Source organism: Stigmatopora argus, chromosome 8, assembly GCF_051989625.1.
Source record: "Stigmatopora argus isolate UIUO_Sarg chromosome 8, RoL_Sarg_1.0, whole genome shotgun sequence".
In the NCBI taxonomy this organism is placed as follows: Eukaryota; Metazoa; Chordata; class Actinopteri; order Syngnathiformes; family Syngnathidae; genus Stigmatopora; species Stigmatopora argus.
The window spans coordinates 18,546,805-18,568,586 of record NC_135394.1 but is presented as its reverse complement, the minus strand read 5'-3'; the positions used below and the strand labels follow the sequence as shown (position 1 = coordinate 18,568,586).

The 21,782-nt window shown below is 27.4% G+C and overlaps 1 long non-coding RNA gene across 3 annotated transcripts in view; it reads right to left on the bottom strand.

The window, feature by feature from the left end:
• LOC144078645 (uncharacterized) overlaps positions 1–21,782 on the bottom strand; it is a 37,204-nt gene that overhangs the window by 10,870 nt on the left and 4,552 nt on the right. For 2 of the 3 annotated variants that reach the window (XR_013301277.1, XR_013301278.1), the window contains exon 3: positions 20,838–20,952. This is a non-coding gene — a long non-coding RNA (uncharacterized LOC144078645). Of the gene's footprint in view, positions 1–20,592; positions 20,953–21,782 lie in introns of those variants that run through there. The other variant, XR_013301276.1, reaches the window with a different exon arrangement.

The following is a 21,782-nucleotide window of genomic DNA, read 5'->3' as shown; positions in this document are numbered from 1 at the left end:
TGACATAGTATAGTAAGGCTTTTCTATTAAAAAACGACATAGTATAGTAAGGCTTTTTTTCTTAAAAAACGACATAGTATAGTAAGGCTTTTTCATTAAAAAACGACAAAGTATAGTAAGGCTTTTTTCTTAAAAAAACGACATAGTATAGTAAGGCTTTTTAAATTAAAAAACGACATAGTATAGTAAGGCTTTTTTCTTAAAAAACGACATAGTATAGTAAGGCTTTTTTCTTAAAAAACGACATAGTATAGTAAGGCTTTTTTCTTTTAAAAAAACGACATAGTATAGTAAGGCTTTTTTCTTTTAAAAAACGACATAGTATAGTAAGGCTTTTCTATTAAAAAACGACATAGTATAGTAAGGCTTTTTTTCTTAAAAAACGACATAGTATAGTAAGGCTTTTTCATTAAAAAACGACAAAGTATAGTAAGGCTTTTTTCTTAAAAAAACGACATAGTATAGTAAGGCTTTTTTAATTAAAAAACGACATAGTATAGTAAGGCTTTTTTTAAATTAAAAAACGACATAGTATAGTAAGGCTTTTTTTTAAATTAAAAAACGACATAGTATAGTAAGGCATTTTTCTTAAAAAACAACATAGTATAGTAAGGCTTTTTTAATTAAAAAACGACATAGTATAGTAAAGCTTTATTTCTTAAAAAACGACATAGTATAGTAAGGCATTTTTCTTTAAAAACAACATAGTATAGTAAGGCTTTTTTAGAATTAAAAAACGACATAGTATAGTAAGGCTTTTCTTTAAAAAAGCGACATAGTATAGTAAGGCATTTTTCTTAAAAAACAACATCGTATAGTAAGGCTATTTTCTTGAAAAACCGACATAGTTTAGTAAGGCTTTTTTAAATTAAAAAACAACATAGTATAGTGAGGCTTTTTTCTTGAAAAACCGACATAGTATAGTAAGGCTTTTTTCTTAAAAAACGACATAGTATAGTAAGGCTTTTTTTCATGAAACACTACATAGTATAGTAAGGCTTTTTTCGTGAAAAACTACATAGTATAGTAAGGCTTTTTTCTTAAAAAACGACATAGTATAGTAAGCCTTTTTTAATTAAAAAACTACATAGTATAGTAAGGCTTTTTTCTTTAACAAACGACATAGTATAGTAAGGCTTTTTTTCTTAAAAAACGACATAGTATAGTAAGGCTTTTTTTTATTAAAAAACGACATAGTATAGTAAGGCTTTTTTATTAAAAAACGACATAGTATAGTAAGGCTTTTTTTATTAAAAAAATGGATTAGTATAGTAAGGCTTTTTTTCTTAAAAAACGACAGTATAGTAAGGCTTTTTTTCTTAAAAAATGATACAGTATAGTAAGCCTTTTTTTTTTTTTTTAAAAAGAACGACATAGTATAGTAAGGCTTTTTTTCTTCTTAAAAAACTACATAGTATCGTAAGGCTTTTTTCGTAAAAAAACGACAGTATAGTAAGGCTTAAAAAAAAAAAAAAAAAAAGAACGATCTAGTATAGTAAGTTTATTTTTTCCAGCACTTGGCTTCTCTCAATGACCATCTCATATAGCAAGCTCTAATGTCTTAATTTAAAAAAAAAGTTAATTTTTTAGCTAGCTAGCTTCCTGTACATTTCTCTTGTTGATGATTCTCTGTTTTCCCCCATTTCTTTCTCTTTTTTGGGGTAGCAGCGGGCGCAGCGGCAGCCGTTCCAGGCGTCGCTCGGGCAGCCGGGGAAGATCCTCCTCGCCGTCCAGTTCCCGCTCCTCCAAGTCCCGCTCCCGCTCCCGATCTCGGTCCGGCTCCCGCTCGTCACGCTCCCGAAGCCGCTCGCGATCCTACTCCCGCTCCAGGTTTGAACGCCGTCCGCCCGTCTCCGCCGGCCCCGCCCCATGCTAAATCTGTCCACGCCCCCGGCAGGTCGAGGAGCGGATCCGCCTCGTCCCGAAGTCGCTCTCGCTCCAGGTCGCACTCACGCTCGCCCTCCAGGAGACGGCGTGGACATAGGTCACGCAGCGCCTCGCCACCGTGAGTCAAGTTTCAAGCATTTAAAAAAAAAAAAATAACGACATAGTTTAGTAAGGCTTTTTCCCTAAAAAAAAACGACATAGTATAGTAAGGCTTTTTTCTTAAAAAATGACATAGTATAGTAAGGCTTTTTTTTTAAATGACATAGTAAAGTGAGGCTTTTTTTCTTCTAAACGGCATAGTATAGTAAGGCTTTTTTTCTTAAAAAAACGAAATAGTATAGTAAGGCGTTTTTTCTTAAAAAACGACATAGTATGGCTTTTTAAATAAAAAAAAACGGCATAGTATAGTAAGGCTTTTTTTTTTTAAATGACATAGTAAAGTAAGGCTTTTTTCTTAAAAAAAATGACATAGTATAGTAAGTTTTTTTCTTTAAAAACTACATAGTATAGTAAGGCTTTTTTTCTTTAAAAAAACAACATAGTATAGTATGGCTTTTTTTCTTAAAAAACGACGAGGTATAGTAAGGCTTTTTTATTAAAAAACGGCATAGTATACTAAGGCTTTTTTTCTTAAAAACGACATTGTATAGTAAGGCTTTTTTATTAAAAAACGACATAGTATAGTAAGGCTTTTTTATTTTAAAAAACGACATAGTATAGTAAGGCTTTTTTATTAAAAAAACGACATAGTATACTAAGGCTTTTTTTCTTAAAAAAAACGACATAGTATAATAAGGCTTTTTTTAAATTAAAAAAACGACATATAGTAAGGCTTTTTTATTTAAAAAAAACGGCGTATAGTAAGGCTTTTTTCTAAAAAACGACATAGTATAGTAAGGCTTTAAAAAAAAAAAAACGACATAGTATAGTAAGGCTTTTTAAATTAAAAAACGACATAGTATAGTAAGGCTTTTTTCTTTAAAAAATGACATAGTATAGTAAGGCTTTTCTCATGAAAAACGACATAGTATAGTAAGGCTTTTCTCATGAAAAACGACATAGTATAGTAAGGCTTTTTTGTAAAAACGACCATGTATAGTAAGGCTTTTTTTCTTAAAAAACGACATAGTATAGTAAGGCTTTTTTAATAAAAAAATGACATAGTATAGTAAGGCTTTTTTCTTTAAAAAATGACATAGTATAGTAAGGCTTATTTTTAAAAAACGACATAGTATAGTAAGGCTTTTTTATTTAAAAAACGGCATAGTATACTAAGGCTTTTTTCTTTAAAAAACGACATAGTATAGTAAGGCTTTTTTAATTAAAAAACGACATAGTATAGTAAGGCTTTTTAAATTAAAAAACGACATAGTATAGTAAGGCTTTTTTCGTAAAAAAACGACATAGTATAGTAAGGCTTTTTTCTTTTAAAAAACCGACATAGTATAGTAAGGCTTTTTTCTTTAAAAAATGGACATAGTATACTAAGGCTTTTTAAATTAAAAAATGACATAGTATAGTAAGGCTTTTTTCTTTAAAAAATGGACATAGTATACTAAGGCTTTTTAAATTAAAAAATGACATAGTATAGTAAGGCTTTTTAAATTAAAAAATGACATAGTATAGTAAGGCTTTTTTTCTTAAAAAACGACATAGTATAGTAAGGCTTTTTTCTTTAAAAAACGACATAGTATAGTAAGGCTTTTTTCTTAAAAAAACGACATAGTATAGTAAGGCTTTTTTTCATAAAAAACGACATTGTATAGTAAGGCTTTTTTTCATAAAAAACGACATAGTATAGTAAGGCTTTTCTCATGAAAAACGACATAGTATAGTAAGGCTTTTTTGTAAAAACGACCATGTATAGTAAGGCTTTTTTTCTTAAAAAACGACATAGTATAGTAAGGCTTTTTTAATAAAAAAATGACATAGTATAGTAAGGCTTTTTTCTTTAAAAAATGACATAGTATAGTAAGGCTTATTTTTAAAAAACGACATAGTATAGTAAGGCTTTTTAAATTAAAAAACGACATAGTATAGTAAGGCTTTTTTCGTAATAAAACGACATAGTATAGTAAGGCTTTTTTCTTTTAAAAAACCGACATAGTATAGTAAGGCTTTTTTCTTTAAAAAACCGACATAGTATACTAAGGCTTTTTAAATTAAAAAATGACATAGTATAGTAAGGCTTTTTAAATTAAAAAATGACATAGTATAGTAAGGCTTTTTTTCTTAAAAAACGACATAGTATAGTAAGGCTTTTTTCTTTAAAAAACGACATAGTATAGTAAGGCTTTTTTCTTAAAAAAACGTCATAGTATAGTAAGGCTTTTTTTCATAAAAAACGACATAGTATAGTAAGGCTTTTTTTCATAAAAAACGACATAGTATAGTAAGGCTTTTCTCATGAAAAACGACATAGTATAGTAAGGCTTTTTTGTAAAAACGACCATGTATAGTAAGGCTTTTTTTCTTAAAAAACGACATAGTATAGTAAGGCTTTTTTAATAAAAAAATGACATAGTATAGTAAGGTTTTTTTCTTTAAAAAATGACATAGTATAGTAAGGCTTATTTTTAAAAAACGACATAGTATAGTAAGGCTTTTTTATTTAAAAAACGGCATAGTATACTAAGGCTTTTTTCTTTAAAAAACGACATAGTATAGTAAGGCTTTTTAAATTAAAAAACGACATAGTATAGTAAGGCTTTTTTCGTAAAAAAACGACATAGTATAGTAAGGCTTTTTTCTTTTAAAAAACCGACATAGTATAGTAAGGCTTTTTTTCTTAAAAAACGACATAGTATAGTAAGGCTTTTTTCTTTAAAAAACGACATAGTATAGTAAGGCTTTTTTCTTAAAAAAACGACATAGTATAGTAAGGCTTTTTTTCATAAAAAACGACATAGTATAGTAAGGCTTTTTTTCATAAAAAACGACATAGTATAGTAAGGCTTTTCTCATGAAAAACGACATAGTATAGTAAGGCTTTTTTGTAAAAACGACCATGTATAGTAAGGCTTTTTTTCTTAAAAAACGACATAGTATAGTAAGGCTTTTTTAATAAAAAAATGACATAGTATAGTAAGGCTTTTTTCTTTAAAAAATGACATAGTATAGTAAGGCTTATTTTTAAAAAACGACATAGTATAGTAAGGCTTTTTTATTTAAAAAACGGCATAGTATACTAAGGCTTTTTTCTTTAAAAAACGACATAGTATAGTAAGGCTTTTTTAATTAAAAAACGACATAGTATAGTAAGGCTTTTTAAATTAAAAAACGACATAGTATAGTAAGGCTTTTTTTCGTAAAAAAACGGCATAGTATACTAAGGCTTTTTTCTTTAAAAAACGACATAGTATAGTAAGGCTTTTTTCTTAAAAAAACGACATAGTATAGTAAGGCTTTTTTTCATAAAAAACGACATAGTATAGTAAGGCTTTTTTTCATAAAAAACGACATAGTATAGTAAGGCTTTTCTCATGAAAAACGACATAGTATAGTAAGGCTTTTTTGTAAAAACGACCATGTATAGTAAGGCTTTTTTTCTTAAAAAACGACATAGTATAGTAAGGCTTTTTTAATAAAAAAATGACATAGTATAGTAAGGCTTTTTTCTTTAAAAAATGACATAGTATAGTAAGGCTTATTTTTAAAAAACGACATAGTATAGTAAGGCTTTTTTATTTAAAAAACGGCATAGTATACTAAGGCTTTTTTCTTTAAAAAACGACATAGTATAGTAAGGCTTTTTTAATTAAAAAACGACATAGTATAGTAAGGCTTTTTAAATTAAAAACGACATAGTATAGTAAGGCTTTTTTCGTAAAAAAACGATATAGTATAGTAAGGCTTTTTTCTTTTAAAAAACCGACATAGTATAGTAAGGCTTTTTTCTTTAAAAAACCGACATAGTATAGTAAGGCTTTTTAAATTAAAAAATGACATAGTATAGTAAGGCTTTTTTTCTTAAAAAACGACATAGTATAGTAAGGCTTTTTTCTTTAAAAAACGACATAGTATAGTAAGGCTTTTTTCTTAAAAAAACGACATAGTATAGTAAGGCTTTTTTTCATAAAAAACGACATAGTATAGTAAGGCTTTTTTTCATAAAAAACGACATAGTATAGTAAGGCTTTTCTCATGAAAAACGACATAGTATAGTAAGGCTTTTTTGTAAAAACGACCATGTATAGTAAGGCTTTTTTTCTTAAAAAACGACATAGTATAGTAAGGCTTTTTTAATAAAAAAATGACATAGTATAGTAAGGCTTTTTTCTTTAAAAAATGACATAGGATAGTAAGGCTTATTTTTAAAAAACGACATAGTATAGTAAGGCTTTTTTATTTAAAAAACGGCATGGTATACTAAGGCTTTTTTCTTTAAAAAACGACATAGTATAGTAAGGCTTTTTTAATTAAAAAACGACATAGTATAGTAAGGCTTTTTAAATTAAAAAACGACATAGTATAGTAAGGCTTTTTTCGTAAAAAAACGACATAGTATAGTAAGGCTTTTTTCTTTTAAAAAAACGACATAGTATAGTAAGGCTTTTTTCTTTAAAAAACCGACATAGTATAGTAAGGCTTTTTAAATTAAAAAATGACATAGTATAGTAAGGCTTTTTAAATTAAAAAATGACATAGTATAGTAAGGCTTTTTTAATAAAAAAATGACATAGTATAGTAAGGCTTTTTTCTTTAAAAAATGACATAGTATAGTAAGGCTTTTTTCTTTAAAAAACGACATAGTATAGTAAGGCTTTTTTCTTAAAAAAACGACATAGTATAGTAAGGCTTTTTTTCATAAAAAACGACATAGTATAGTAAGGCTTTTTTGTAAAAACGACCATGTATAGTAAGGCTTTTTTTCTTAAAAAACGACATAGTATAGTAAGGCTTTTTTAATAAAAAAACGACATAGTATAGTAAGGCTTTTTTCTTTAAAAAACGACATAGTATAGTAAGGCTTTTTAAATTAAAAAACGACATATTATAGTAAGGCTTTTTTCTTTAAAAAACGACATAGTATAGTAAGGCTTTTTAAATTAAAAAACGACATAGTATAGTAAGGCTTTTTTCTTTTAAAAAAACGACATAGTATAGTAAGGCTTTTTAAATTAAAAAACGACATATTATAGTAAGGCTTTTTAAATTAAAAAACGACGTAGTATAGTAAGGCTTTTTTAATTAAAAAACGACAGTATAGTAAGGCTTTTTTTAAAAAAACGACATAGTATAGTAAGGCTTTTTAAATTAAAAAACGACATAGTATAGTAAGGCTTTTTTTTAAAAAACGACATAGTATAGTAAGGCTTTTTAAATTAAAAAATGACATAGTATAGTAAGGCTTTTTTAATTAAAAAATGACATAGTATAGTAAGGCTTTTTTTCTTAAAAAACGACATAGTATAGTAAGGCTTTTTTCTTTAAAAACGACATAGTATAGTAAGGCTTTTTTCTTAAAAAAACGACATAGTATAGTAAGGCTTTTTTTCATAAAAAACGACAGTATAGTAAGGCTTTTTTTCATAAAAAACGACATAGTATAGTAAGGCTTTTCTCATGAAAAACGACATAGTATAGTAAGGCTTTTTTAATTAAAAAATGACATAGTATAGTAAGGCTTTTTTTCTTAAAAAAACGACATAGTATAGTAAGGCTTTTTTCTTAAAAAAACGACATAGTAAGGCTTTTTTATTAAAAAAAACGGCATAGTATAGTAAGGCTTTTTTTAAAAAAGCGACATAGTATAGTAAGGCTTTTTTCTTTAAAAAAACGACATAGTATAGTAAGGCTTTTTAAATTAAAAAACGACCTATTATAGTAAGGCTTTTTTAATTAAAAAACGACATAGTATAGTAAGGCTTTTTAAATTAAAAAACGACATAGTATAGTAAGGCTTTTTTCTTAAAAAAAACGACATAGTATAGTAAGGCTTTTTAAATTAAAAAACGACATAGTATACTAAGGCTTTTTTAATTAAAAAACGACAGTATAGTAAGGCTTTTTTTTAAAAAACGACATAGTTTCGTAAGGCCTTTTTCTTAAAAAAAACGACATAGTATAGTAAGGCTTTTTAAATTAAAAAACGACATAGTATAGTAAGGCTTTTTTTTAAAAAACGACATAGTATAGTAAGGCTTTTTAATTAAAAAAACGGCATAGTATAGTGTTGGAGTAATCATTATTATAAATGTGGTTGCAATGCTTATTTAGGAATAGAAAGCCTTATTATAAACATGCTTACTATATTAATCAATATATTTGCTTATTAGGAATAGTAATGATCATCCTGAATGTGTAACAATATTAAACAATATATATATGTGTTGAACGCTGTGCTTTTATGTTAGAGTTATTGGCATTAATAAAAGCCATTTTAATGCATGCCTTGCTAAAGTAAGAACTGTGGTTCACATCGAGAGGACAGGGAATGGCCATGGGCAGGGAGAGGTCTCAAAACAATTGCTCTCGGGAACTGCGAACTGTTTTCGGCTTCGGAGGACTCACGACAGGTGCTCTTGGGAACTGAGGACTGTTTTCGGCTTCGGAAGATGGACTCACAACAAGCGCTCTTGGGAACCAAGGACTGTTTTGGGAAGCCCCTCTTCGCTGAAGGGTTCGCATCGAAACTCGCTTGGGAAGATTCGACAGGTCCTACGATTGTTTTGATAACTGTACAACATTGTTGTGAGACGATTCGACAGGTCCCACAATTGTTTTGATAACTGTACAAAATTGTTGTGAGACTCTACGAATGTTTAGACTTCTGTGGGGCATTGGCGTGAAAATCTTATGATTAAATTAGCGAAACGGACTTCGAGTTGTTAGAATGATCTTGGCCGGAGACGCGGATGGATGTATTCTCTCTTGCAAGAATTAAATGTAGATATGACTACAGATGCCTTTTTATTGAAAGCTGAATACGGAAAAACCTAAGGATAAACCTACAATTGGATGAACCTAACATATAGTATGGCTTTTTTCTTAAAAAACGACACAGTGTAGTATGGCTTTTTTTCTTAAAAAATGACATAGTATAGTAAGGCTTTTCTATTAAAAAACGACATAGTATAGTAAGGCTTTTTTCTTAAAAAACGACATAGTATAGTAAGGCTTTTTTTCATAAAAAACGACATAGTATAGTAAGGCTTTTTTTCTTAAAAAACGACATAGTATAGTAAGGCTTTTTTCTTAAAAAAACGACATAGTAAGGCTTTTTTATTAAAAAAACGGCATAGTATAGTAAGGCTTTTTTTAAAAAAACGACATAGTATAGTAAGGCTTTTTTCTTTAAAAAAACGACATAGGAAAGTAAGGCTTTTTTAATTAAAAAACGACATAGTATAGTAAGGCTTTTTTTCATAAAAAACGACATAGTATAGTAAGGCTTTTCTCATGAAAAACGACATAGTATAGTAAGGCTTTTTTAATAAAAAAACGACATAGTATAGTAAGGCTTTTTAAATTAAAAAACGACATAGTATAGTAAGGCTTTTTTCGTAAAAAAACGACACAGTATAGTAAGGCTTTTTTCTTTTAAAAAACGACATAGTATAGTAAGGCTTTTTTTCATAAAAAACGACATAGTATAGTAAGGCTTTTCTCATGAAAAACGACATAGTATAGTAAGGCTTTTTTGTAAAAACGACCATGTATAGTAAGGCTTTTTTTCTTAAAAAACGACATAGTATAGTAAGGCTTTTCTCATGAAAAACGACATAGTATAGTAAGGCTTTTTTAATAAAAAAACGACATAGTATAGTAAGGCTTTTTAAATTAAAAAACGACATAGTATAGTAAGGCTTTTTTCGTAAAAAAACGACACAGTATAGTAAGGCTTTTTTCTTTTAAAAAACGTCATAGTATAGTAAGGCTTTTTTTCATAAAAAACGACATAGTATAGTAAGGCTTTTCTCATGAAAAACGACATAGTATAGTAAGGCTTTTTTGTAAAAACGACCATGTATAGTAAGGCTTTTTTTCTTAAAAAACGACATAGTATAGTAAGGCTTTTTTCTTAAAAAAACGACATAGTAAGGCTTTTTTATTAAAAAAACGGCATAGTATAGTAAGGCTTTTTTTAAAAAAACGACATAGTATAGTAAGGCTTTTTTCTTTAAAAAAACGACATAGTATAGTAAGGCTTTTTTAATTAAAAAACGACATAGTATAGTAAGGCTTTTTTTTCATAAAAAACGACATAGTATAGTAAGGCTTTTCTCATGAAAAACGACATAGTATAGTAAGGCTTTTTTAATTAAAAAACGACATAGTATAGTAAGGCTTTTTAAATTAAAAAACGACATAGTATAGTAAGGCTTTTTTCGTAAAAAAACGACACAGTATAGTAAGGCTTTTTTCTTTTAAAAAACGACATAGTATAGTAAGGCTTTTTTCTTTAAAAAAACGACATAGTATAGTAAGGCTTTTTAAATTAAAAAATGACATAGTATAGTAAGGCTTTTTTAATTAAAAAATGACATAGTATAGTAAGGCTTTTTTTCTTAAAAAACGACATAGTATAGTAAGGCTTTTTTCTTTAAAAAAACGACATAGTATAGTAAGGCTTTTTTCTTAAAAAAACGACATAGTATAGTAAGGCTTTTCTCATGAAAAACGACATAGTATAGTAAGGCTTTTTTGTAAAAACGACCATGTATAGTAAGGCTTTTTTTCTTAAAAAACGACATAGTATAGTAAGGCTTTTTTCTTAAAAAAACGACATAGTAAGGCTTTTTTTATTAAAAAAACGGCATAGTATAGTAAGGCTTTTTTTAAAAAAACGACATAGTATAGTAAGGCTTTTTTCTTTAAAAAAACGACATAGTATAGTAAGGCTTTTTAAATTAAAAAACGACATATTATAGTAAGGCTTTTTTAATTAAAAAACGACATAGTATAGTAAGGCTTTTTTAATTAAAAAATGACATAGTATAGTAAGGCTTTTTTTCTTAAAAAACGACATAGTATAGTAAGGCTTTTTTCTTTAAAAAAACGACATAGTATAGTAAGGCTTTTTTAATTAAAAAACGACATAGTATAGTAAGGCTTTTTTAATTAAAAAACGACATAGTATAGTAAGGCTTTTTAAATTAAAAAATGACATAGTGTAGTAAGGCTTTTTTCTTTAAAAAATGACATAGTATAGTAAGGCTTTTTTTCTTAAAAAACGACATAGTATAGTAAGGCTTTTTTCTTTAAAAAACGACATAGTATAGTAAGGCTTTTTTCTTAAAAAAACGACATAGTATAGTAAGGCTTTTTTTCATAAAAAACGACATAGTATAGTAAGGCTTTTTTTCATAAAAAACGACATAGTATAGTAAGGCTTTTCTCATGAAAAACGACATAGTATAGTAAGGCTTTTTTGTAAAAACGACCATGTATAGTAAGGCTTTTTTTCTTAAAAAAACGACATAGTATAGTAAGGCTTTTTAAAAAAAAAAATGACATAGTATAGTAAGGCTTTTTTTCTTAAAAAAACGACATAGTATAGTAAGGCTTTTTTCTTTAAAAAACGACATAGTATAGTAAGGCTTTTTAAATTAAAAAACGACATAGTATAGTAAGGCTTTTTTCTTTAAAAAAACAACATAGTATAGTAAGGCTTTTTAAATTAAAAAACGACATAGTATAGTAAGGCTTTTTTCTTTAAAAAATGACATAGTATAGTAAGGCTTTTTTCTTTAAAAAATGACATAGTATAGTAAAGCTTTTTAAATTAAAAAACGACATAGTATAGTAAGGCTTTTTTTTAAAAAACGACATAGAATAGTAAGGCTTTTTAAATTAAAAAATGACATAGTATACTAAGGCTTTTTTCTTTAAAAAAAAACGACATAGTATAGTAAGGCTTTTTCTTTTAAAAAACGACATAGTATAGTAAGGCTTTTTTCTTTAAAAAACCGACATAGTATAGGAAGGCTTTTTAAATTAAAAAATGACATAGTATAGTAAGGCTTTTTTAATTAAAAAATGACATAGTATAGTAAGGCTTTTTTTCTTAAAAAACGACATAGTATAGTAAGGCTTTTTCCTTTAAAAAACGACATAGTATAGTAAGGCTTTTTTCTTAAAAAAACGACATAGTATAGTAAGGCTTTTTTTCATAAAAAACGACAGTATAGTAAGGCTTTTTTTCATAAAAAACGACATAGTATAGTAAGGCCTTTTTCTTAAAAAAAACGACATAGTATAGTAAGGCTTTTTCTTTTAAAAAACGACATAGTATAGTAAGGCTTTTTTCTTTAAAAAACCGACATAGTATAGTAAGGCTTTTTAAATTAAAAAATGACATAGTATAGTAAGGCTTTTTTAATTAAAAAATGACATAGTATAGTAAGGCTTTTTTTCTTAAAAAACGACATAGTATAGTAAGGCTTTTTCCTTTAAAAAACGACATAGTATAGTAAGGCTTTTTTCTTAAAAAAACGACATAGTATAGTAAGGCTTTTTTTCATAAAAAACGACAGTATAGTAAGGCTTTTTTTCATAAAAAACGACATAGTATAGTAAGGCCTTTTTCTTAAAAAAAACGACATAGTATAGTAAGGCTTTTTAAATTAAAAAACGACATAGTATAGTAAGGCTTTTTTTTTTTAAAAACGGCATAGTATAGTAAGGCCTTTTTCTTAAAAAAAACGACATAGTATAGTAAGGCTTTTTTAATTAAAAAACGACATAGTATAGTAAGGCTTTTTTAATAAAAAAATGACATAGTATAGTAAGGCTTTTTTTCATAAAAAACGACAGTATAGTAAGGCTTTTTTTCATAAAAAACGACATAGTATAGTAAGGCTTTTTTAATTAAAAAACGACATAGTATAGTAAGGCTTTTTTAATAAAAAAATGACATAGTATAGTAAGGCTTTTTTTCTTAAAAAACGACATAGTATAGTAAGGCTTTTTTAATTAAAAAACGACATAGTATAGTAAGGCTTTTTTAATAAAAAAATGACATAGTATAGTAAGGCTTTTTTTCTTAAAAAACGACATAGTATAGTAAGGCTTTTTTCTTTAAAAAAACGACATAGTATAGTAAGGCTTTTTTAATTAATAAACGACATAGTATAGTAAGGCTTTTTTCTTTAAAAAAACGACATAGTATAGTAAGGCTTTTTAAATTAAAAAACGACATAGTATAGTAAGGCTTTTTTCTTTAAAAAACCGACATAGTATAGTAAGGCTTTTTTCTTTAAAAAAACGACATAGTATAGTAAGGCTTTTTAAATTAAAAAACGACAGTATAGTAAGGCTTTTTTTTAAAAAACGACATAGTATAGTAAGGCCTTTTTCTTAAAAAAAACGACATAGTATAGTAAGGCTTTTTTAATTAAAAAACGACATAGTATAGTAAGGCTTTTTTTAAAAAAACGACATAGTATAGTAAGGCTTTTTAAATTAAAAAATGACATAGTATACTAAGGCTTTTTTCTTTTAAAAAAACGACATAGTATAGTAAGGCTTTTTTTCATAAAAAACGACATAGTATAGTAAGGCTTTTTTTCATAAAAAACGACATAGTATAGTAAGGCTTTTCTCATGAAAAACGACATAGTATAGTAAGGCTTTTTTGTAAAAACGACCATGTATAGTAAGGTTTTTTTTCTTAAAAAACGACATAGTATAGTAAGGCTTTTTTCTTAAAAAAACGACATAGTAAGGCTTTTTTATTAAAAAAACGGCATAGTATAGTAAGGCTTTTTTTAAAAAAGCGACATAGTATAGTAAGGCTTTTTTCTTTAAAAAAACGACATAGTATAGTAAGGCTTTTTAAATTAAAAAACGACCTATTATAGTAAGGCTTTTTAAATTAAAAAACGACAGTATAGTAAGGCTTTTTTAATAAAAAAATGACATAGTATAGTAAGGCTTTTTTCTTTAAAAAACGACATAGTATAGTAAGGCTTTTTTAATTAATAAACGACATAGTATAGTAAGGCTTTTTTAATTAAAAAACGACATAGTATAGTAAGGCTTTTTAAATTAAAAAACAACATAGTATAGTGAGGCTTTTTTCTTTAAAAAAACGACATAGTATAGTAAGGCTTTTTAAATTAAAAAACGACATAGTATAGTAAGGCTTTTTTCTTTAAAAAACCGACATAGTATAGTAAGGCTTTTTAAATTAAAAAATAACATAGTATAGTAAGGCTTTTTTAATTAAAAAACGACAGTATAGTAAGGCTTTTTTTTAAAAAACGACATAGTTTCGTAAGGCCTTTTTCTTAAAAAAACGACATAGTATAGTAAGGCTTTTTAATTAAAAAACGACATAGTATAGTAAGGCTTTTTTTAAAAAAACGACATAGTATAGTAAGGCTTTTTTTTTTTAAAAAACGACATAGTATAGTGAGGCTTTTTTCTTAAAAAAAGAACGACATAGTATAGTAAGGCTTTTCTATTAAAAAACGACATAGTATAGCAAGGCTTTTTTATTTAAAAAACGGCATAGTATAGTAAGGATTTTTTCTTAAAAAACTACATAGTGTAGTAAGGCTTTTTTCTTAAAAAAACGACATAGTATAGTAAGGCTTTTTTCTTTAAAAAACCGACATAGTATAGTAAGGCTTTTTAAATTAAAAAACGACAGTATAGTAAGGCTTTTTTTTAAAAAAACGACATAGTATAGTAAGGCCTTTTTCTTAAAAAAAATGACATAGTATAGTAAGGCTTTTTTAATTAAAAAACGACATAGTATAGTAAGGCTTTTTTTTAAAAAACGACATAGTATAGTAAGGCTTTTTAAATTAAAAAATGACATAGTATACTAAGGCTTTTTTCTTTTAAAAAAACGACATAGTATAGTAAGGCTTTTTTTCATAAAAAACGACATAGTATAGTAAGGCTTTTTTTCATAAAAAACGACATAGTATAGTAAGGCTTTTCTCATGAAAAACGACATAGTATAGTAAGGCTTTTTTGTAAAAACGACCATGCATAGTAAGGGTTTTTTTCTTAAAAAACGACATAGTATAGTAAGGCTTTTTTCTTAAAAAAACGACATAGTAAGGCTTTTTTATTAAAAAAACGGCATAGTATAGTAAGGCTTTTTTTTAAAAAGCGACATAGTATAGTAAGGCTTTTTTCTTTAAAAAAACGACATAGTATAGTAAGGCTTTTTAAATTAAAAAACGACCTATTATAGTAAGGCTTTTTAAATTAAAAAACGACAGTATAGTAAGGCTTTTTTAATAAAAAAATGACATAGTATAGTAAGGCTTTTTTCTTTAAAAAACGACATAGTATAGTAAGGCTTTTTTAATTAATAAACGACATAGTATAGTAAGGCTTTTTTAATTAAAAAACGACATAGTATAGTAAGGCTTTTTAAATTAAAAAACAACATAGTATAGTGAGGCTTTTTTCTTTAAAAAAACGACATAGTATAGTAAGGCTTTTTAAATTAAAAAACGACATAGTATAGTAAGGCTTTTTTCTTTAAAAAACCGACATAGTATAGTAAGGCTTTTTAAATTAAAAAATAACATAGTATAGTAAGGCTTTTTTAATTAAAAAACGACAGTATAGTAAGGCTTTTTTTTAAAAAACGACATAGTTTCGTAAGGCCTTTTTCTTAAAAAAAACGACATAGTATAGTAAGGCTTTTTAATTAAAAAACGACATAGTATAGTAAGGCTTTTTTTAAAAAAACGACATAGTATAGTAAGGCTTTTTTTTTTTTAAAAACGACATAGTATAGTGAGGCTTTTTTCTTAAAAAAAGAACGACATAGTATAGTAAGGCTTTTCTATTAAAAAACGACATAGTATAGTAAGGCTTTTCTATTAAAAAACGACATAGTATAGCAAGGCTTTTTTATTTAAAAAACGGCATAGTATAGTAAGGATTTTTTCTTAAAAAAACTACATAGTGTAGTAAGGCTTTTTTCTTAAAAAAACGACATAGTATAGTATGGCTTTTTTTCTTAAAAAATGACATAGTATAGTAAGGCTTTTTTCTTAAAAACGACATAGTATATTAAGGCTTTTTTATTAAAAAAACGGCATAGTATAGTAAGGCTTTTTTTCTTAAAAAACGACATGGTATAGTAAGGCTTTTTTTCTTAAAAAACGACATAGTATAGTATGGCTTTTTTTTCTCAAAAAACGACATAGTATAGTAAGGATTTTTAATTTAAAAAAACCGCATAGTATAGTAAGGCTTTTTTCTTAAAAAACGACACAGTATAGTATGGCTTTTTTTCTTAAAAAACGACATAGTATAGTAAGGCTTTTTTCTTAAAAAACGACATAGTATAGTATGGCTTTTGTTCTTAAAAAACGACATAGTATAGTAAGGCTTTTTTATTAAAAAACGACATAGAATAGTAAGGTTTTTTTCTTTAAAAAACAACTTAGTATAGTATGGCTTTTTTTCTCAAAAAACGGCATAGTATAGTAAGGCTTTTTTTCTTAAAAAACGACATAGTATAGTATAGCTTTTTTTCTTAAAAAACGACATAGTATAGCAAGGCTTTTTTTCTTAAAAAAACGACATAGTATAGTAAGGCTTTTTTATTTTAAAAAAAACGGCATAGTATAGTAAGGCTTTTTTTCTTAAAAAACCACATAGTATAGTAAGGCTTTTTCATTAAAAAACGACATAGTATAGTAAGGCTTTTTTCTTTAAAAAAACGACATAGTATAGTAAGGCTTTTTTCTTTAAAAAACGACATAGTATAGTAAGGCTTTTTAAATTAATAAACGACATAGTATAGTAAGGCTTTTTTAATTAAAAAACGACATAGTATAGTAAGGCTTTTTAAATTAAAAAACGACATAGTATAGTGAGGCTTTTTTCTTTAAAAAAACGACAGTATAGTAAGGCTTTTTAAATTAAAAAACGACATAGTATAGTAAGGCTTTTTTCTTTAAAAAACCGACATAGTATAGTAAGGCTTTTTAAATTAAAAAATAACATAGTATAGTAAGGCTTTTTTTCTTAAAAAACGACAGTATAGTAAGGCTTTTTTCTTAAAAAAAACCGACATAGTATAGTATGGCTTTTTTTCTTAAAAAACGACATAGTATAGCAAGGCTTTTTTTCTTAAAAAAACGACATAGTATAGTAAGGCTTTTTTATTTTTTTTAAAAACGGCATAGTATAGTAAGGCTTTTTTTCTTAAAAAACCACATAGTATAGTAAGGCTTTTTCATTAAAAAACGACATAGTATAGTAAGGCTTTTTTCTTAAAAAAAAACGACATAGTATAGTAAGGCTTTTTTCTTAAAAAAAACGACATAGTATAGTAAGGCTTTTTTCATGAAAAAACGACATAGTATATTAAGGCTTTTTTCTTAAAAAAAGACATAGTATAGTAAGGCTTTTTTAATTAAAAAACAACATAGTATAGTAAGGCTTTTTTAATTAAAAAATGACATAGTATAGTAAGGCTTTTTTCTTTAAAAAAACGACATAGTATAGTAAGGCTTTTTTAATTAAAAAACGACACAGTATAGTAAGGCTTTTTTAACTAAAAACGACATAGTATAGTAAGGCTTTTTTCTTAAAAAAAGACATAGTATAGTAAGGCTTTTTTCTTTAAAAAAACGACATAGTATAGTAAGGCTTTTTTAATTAAAAAACGACATAGTATAGTAAGGCTTTTTTAATTAAAAAACAACATAGTATAGTAAGGCTTTTTTAATTAAAAAATGACATAGTATAGTAAGGCTTTTTTAATTAAAAAATGACATAGTATAGTAAGGCTTTTTTCTTTAAAAAAACGACATAGTATAGTAAGGCTTTTTTAATTAAAAAACGACACAGTATAGTAAGGCTTTTTTAACTAAAAACGACATAGTATAGTAAGGCTTTTTAAATTAAAAAATGACATAGTATAGTAAGGCTTTTTTCTTAAAAAACGACATAGTATAGTCAGGCTTTTTTCTTTAAAAAACGACATAGTATAGTAAGGCTTTTTTCTTAAAAAACAACATAGTATAGTAAGGTTTTTTAAATTAAAAAACGACAGTATAGTAAGGCTTTTTTTCAAAAAACGACATAGTATAGCAAGGCTTTTTTTCTTAAAAAACGACATAGTATAGTAAGGCTTTTTAAATTAAAAAACGACAGTATAGTAAGGCTTTTTTTCAAAAAACGACATAGTATAGCAAGGCTTTTTTTCTTAAAAAACGACATAGTATAGTAAGGCTTTTTTATTAAAAAAACGGCATAGTATAGTAAGGCTTTTTTTCTTAAAAAACGACAGTATAGTAAGGCTTTTTTCTTAAAAAAACGACATAGTATAGTAAGGCTTTTTTCATTAAAAAACGACATAGTATAGTAAGGCTTTTTTCTTAAAAAAAACGACATAGTATAGTAAGGCTTTTTTTCTTAAAAAAACGACATAATATAGTAAGACTTTTTTCCTTAAAAAACAACATAGTATAGTAAGGCTTTTTTCTATAAAAAAACGACATAGTATAGTAAAGGATTTTTTATTAAAAAAACTACATAGTATAGTAAGCTTTTTTTTCTTAAAAACGACATAGTATAGTAAAGGATTTTTTCTTAAAAAACGACATAGTGTAGTAAGGCTTTAAAAAAAAAACGACAGTATAGTATGGCTTTTTTTCTTAAAAAACGACCATGTTTATGAAGGCTTTAAAAAAACCCACACAGTATAGAAAGGATTTTCTCTTAAAAAACAACATAGTATAGTAAGGTTTTTTAAATTAAAAAACGGCATAGTATAGTAAGGCTTTTTTTCTTAAAAAACCACATAGTATAGTAAGGCTTTTTCATTAAAAAACGACATAGTATAGTAAGGCTTTTTTCTTTAAAAAAACGACATAGTATAGTAAGGCTTTTTTCTTTAAAAAACGACATAGTATAGTAAGGCTTTTTAAATTAATAAACGACATAGTATAGTAAGGCTTTTTTAATTAAAAAACGACATAGTATAGTAAGGCTTTTTAAATTAAAAAACGACATAGTATAGTGAGGCTTTTTTCTTTAAAAAAACGACAGTATAGTAAGGCTTTTTAAATTAAAAAACGACATAGTATAGTAAGGCTTTTTTCTTTAAAAAACCGACATAGTATAGTAAGGCTTTTTAAATTAAAAAATAACATAGTATAGTAAGGCTTTTTTTCTTAAAAAACGACAGTATAGTAAGGCTTTTTTCTTAAAAAAAACCGACATAGTATAGTATGGCTTTTTTTCTTAAAAAACGACATAGTATAGCAAGGCTTTTTTTCTTAAAAAAACGACATAGTATAGTAAGGCTTTTTTATTTTTTTTAAAAACGGCATAGTATAGTAAGGCTTTTTTTCTTAAAAAACCACATAGTATAGTAAGGCTTTTTCATTAAAAAACGACATAGTATAGTAAGGCTTTTTTCTTAAAAAAAAAACGACATAGTATAGTAAGGCTTTTTTCTTAAAAAAAACGACATAGTATAGTAAGGCTTTTTTCATGAAAAAACGACATAGTATATTAAGGCTTTTTTCTTAAAAAAAGACATAGTATAGTAAGGCTTTTTTAATTAAAAAACAACATAGTATAGTAAGGCTTTTTTAATTAAAAAATGACATAGTATAGTAAGGCTTTTTTCTTTAAAAAAACGACATAGTATAGTAAGGCTTTTTTAATTAAAAAACGACACAGTATAGTAAGGCTTTTTTAACTAAAAACGACATAGTATAGTAAGGCTTTTTTCTTAAAAAAAGACATAGTATAGTAAGGCTTTTTTCTTTAAAAAAACGACATAGTATAGTAAGGCTTTTTTAATTAAAAAACGACATAGTATAGTAAGGCTTTTTTAATTAAAAAACAACATAGTATAGTAAGGCTTTTTTAATTAAAAAATGACATAGTATAGTAAGGCTTTTTTAATTAAAAAATGACATAGTATAGTAAGGCTTTTTTCTTTAAAAAAACGACATAGTATAGTAAGGCTTTTTTAATTAAAAAACGACACAGTATAGTAAGGCTTTTTTAACTAAAAACGACATAGTATAGTAAGGCTTTTTAAATTAAAAAATGACATAGTATAGTAAGGCTTTTTTCTTAAAAAACGACATAGTATAGTCAGGCTTTTTTCTTTAAAAAACGACATAGTATAGTAAGGCTTTTTTCTTAAAAAACAACATAGTATAGTAAGGTTTTTTAAATTAAAAAACGACAGTATAGTAAGGCTTTTTTTCAAAAAACGACATAGTATAGCAAGGCTTTTTTTCTTAAAAAACGACATAGTATAGTAAGGCTTTTTAAATTAAAAAACGACAGTATAGTAAGGCTTTTTTTCAAAAAACGACATAGTATAGCAAGGCTTTTTTTCTTAAAAAACGACATAGTATAGTAAGGCTTTTTTATTAAAAAAACGGCATAGTATAGTAAGGCTTTTTTTCTTAAAAAACGACAGTATAGTAAGGCTTTTTTCTTAAAAAAACGACATAGTATAGTAAGGCTTTTTTCATTAAAAAACGACATAGTATAGTAAGGCTTTTTTCTTAAAAAAAACGACATAGTATAGTAAGGCTTTTTTTCTTAAAAAAACGACATAATATAGTAAGACTTTTTTCCTTAAAAAACAACATAGTATAGTAAGGCTTTTTTCTATAAAAAAACGACATAGTATAGTAAAGGATTTTTTATTAAAAAAACTACATAGTATAGTAAGCTTTTTTTTCTTAAAAACGACATAGTATAGTAAAGGATTTTTTCTTAAAAAACGACATAGTGTAGTAAGGCTTTAAAAAAAAAACGACAGTATAGTATGGCTTTTTTTCTTAAAAAACGACCATGTTTATGAAGGCTTTAAAAAAACCCACACAGTATAGAAAGGATTTTCTCTTAAAAAACAACATAGTATATATAGTAAGGCATTTTTTCTGAGGCCCACCAACGAATCGGGCGGCGGCGAAGTTGTTCGCTCGCCAACTTTTGGCGCTCGCCTTCCGTCCAACATTTTTGGCGTGGGCGGCAATGCGTCTCACCTGCGGTCTTTTTGTCATCTTCCTCAGCGGCGCCCCCAATTGGACGCCGGGTGGAATTCCATCACCGTGACGTCAAGGGACGTTTCCGTTTTGTCGTCGACGTCCAATCGCCCTCCTGCCAATGGAAGGAAAACATTTGTTTTTTTTTTCCAAAGCGGGAAAACGAGAAAAACATTTCTGCCGAGCGCACATGTGGAAGTCATCATTTGTGTTTGGGGGAAACCCCGCTGGATCCCTCCCTCACTCCCGCCTGACCGCCGCCCTCACCGCATTCCAACCCTCGGAATTCCAATTGGACCAATGACGTGTGTCACTGTCCCCCCAAAAATGTCTAAAAAAATTGGAAAAATACAGTGGTACTTCGAGATACGAGCTTAATCCGTTCCGGAACTGAGATCGTATGACGAGATTCTCGTCACTCGAGCGGATGTTTTCCATTGAAATGAATGGAAAACAAATGAATTGGTTCCAGCCCTCCCTCTGAAAAAACACCAAAAACGGGATATTGGATTGGAAAAAATGTTTTGATTTCTTCTCATTCGCCATCTATTAACAAAGTAACAAATAACTAGTGGTTTAATAGTAATAACATGTGTTTAATCGAACTAAAATTGGGCAGATTTCGCCGACGGGAGACAGAGACGTTTGGGGGGGTGGGGTTCGTTTTTTTCTCCACGACAACGCACTCGTAAACGGAACAAACACTTAAATGAACTTGGATTAATATATACAGACACTCAAACATACGTTTAATGTAACTTAACAAAAAACTGAATTCTAATTTTGTTGTAATCTTTTGTTACCTTGGTTTTCCGGGTTGGCGGTTTGCCACGCCTCCACCCACCCTCACGTTCGCTATCCATGGACTGTTTGCTGTTGTATTGCCTTCAAAATATTCCCAAAATGATACACACAAATGTCCTCACAATAGGATAACAACGCACG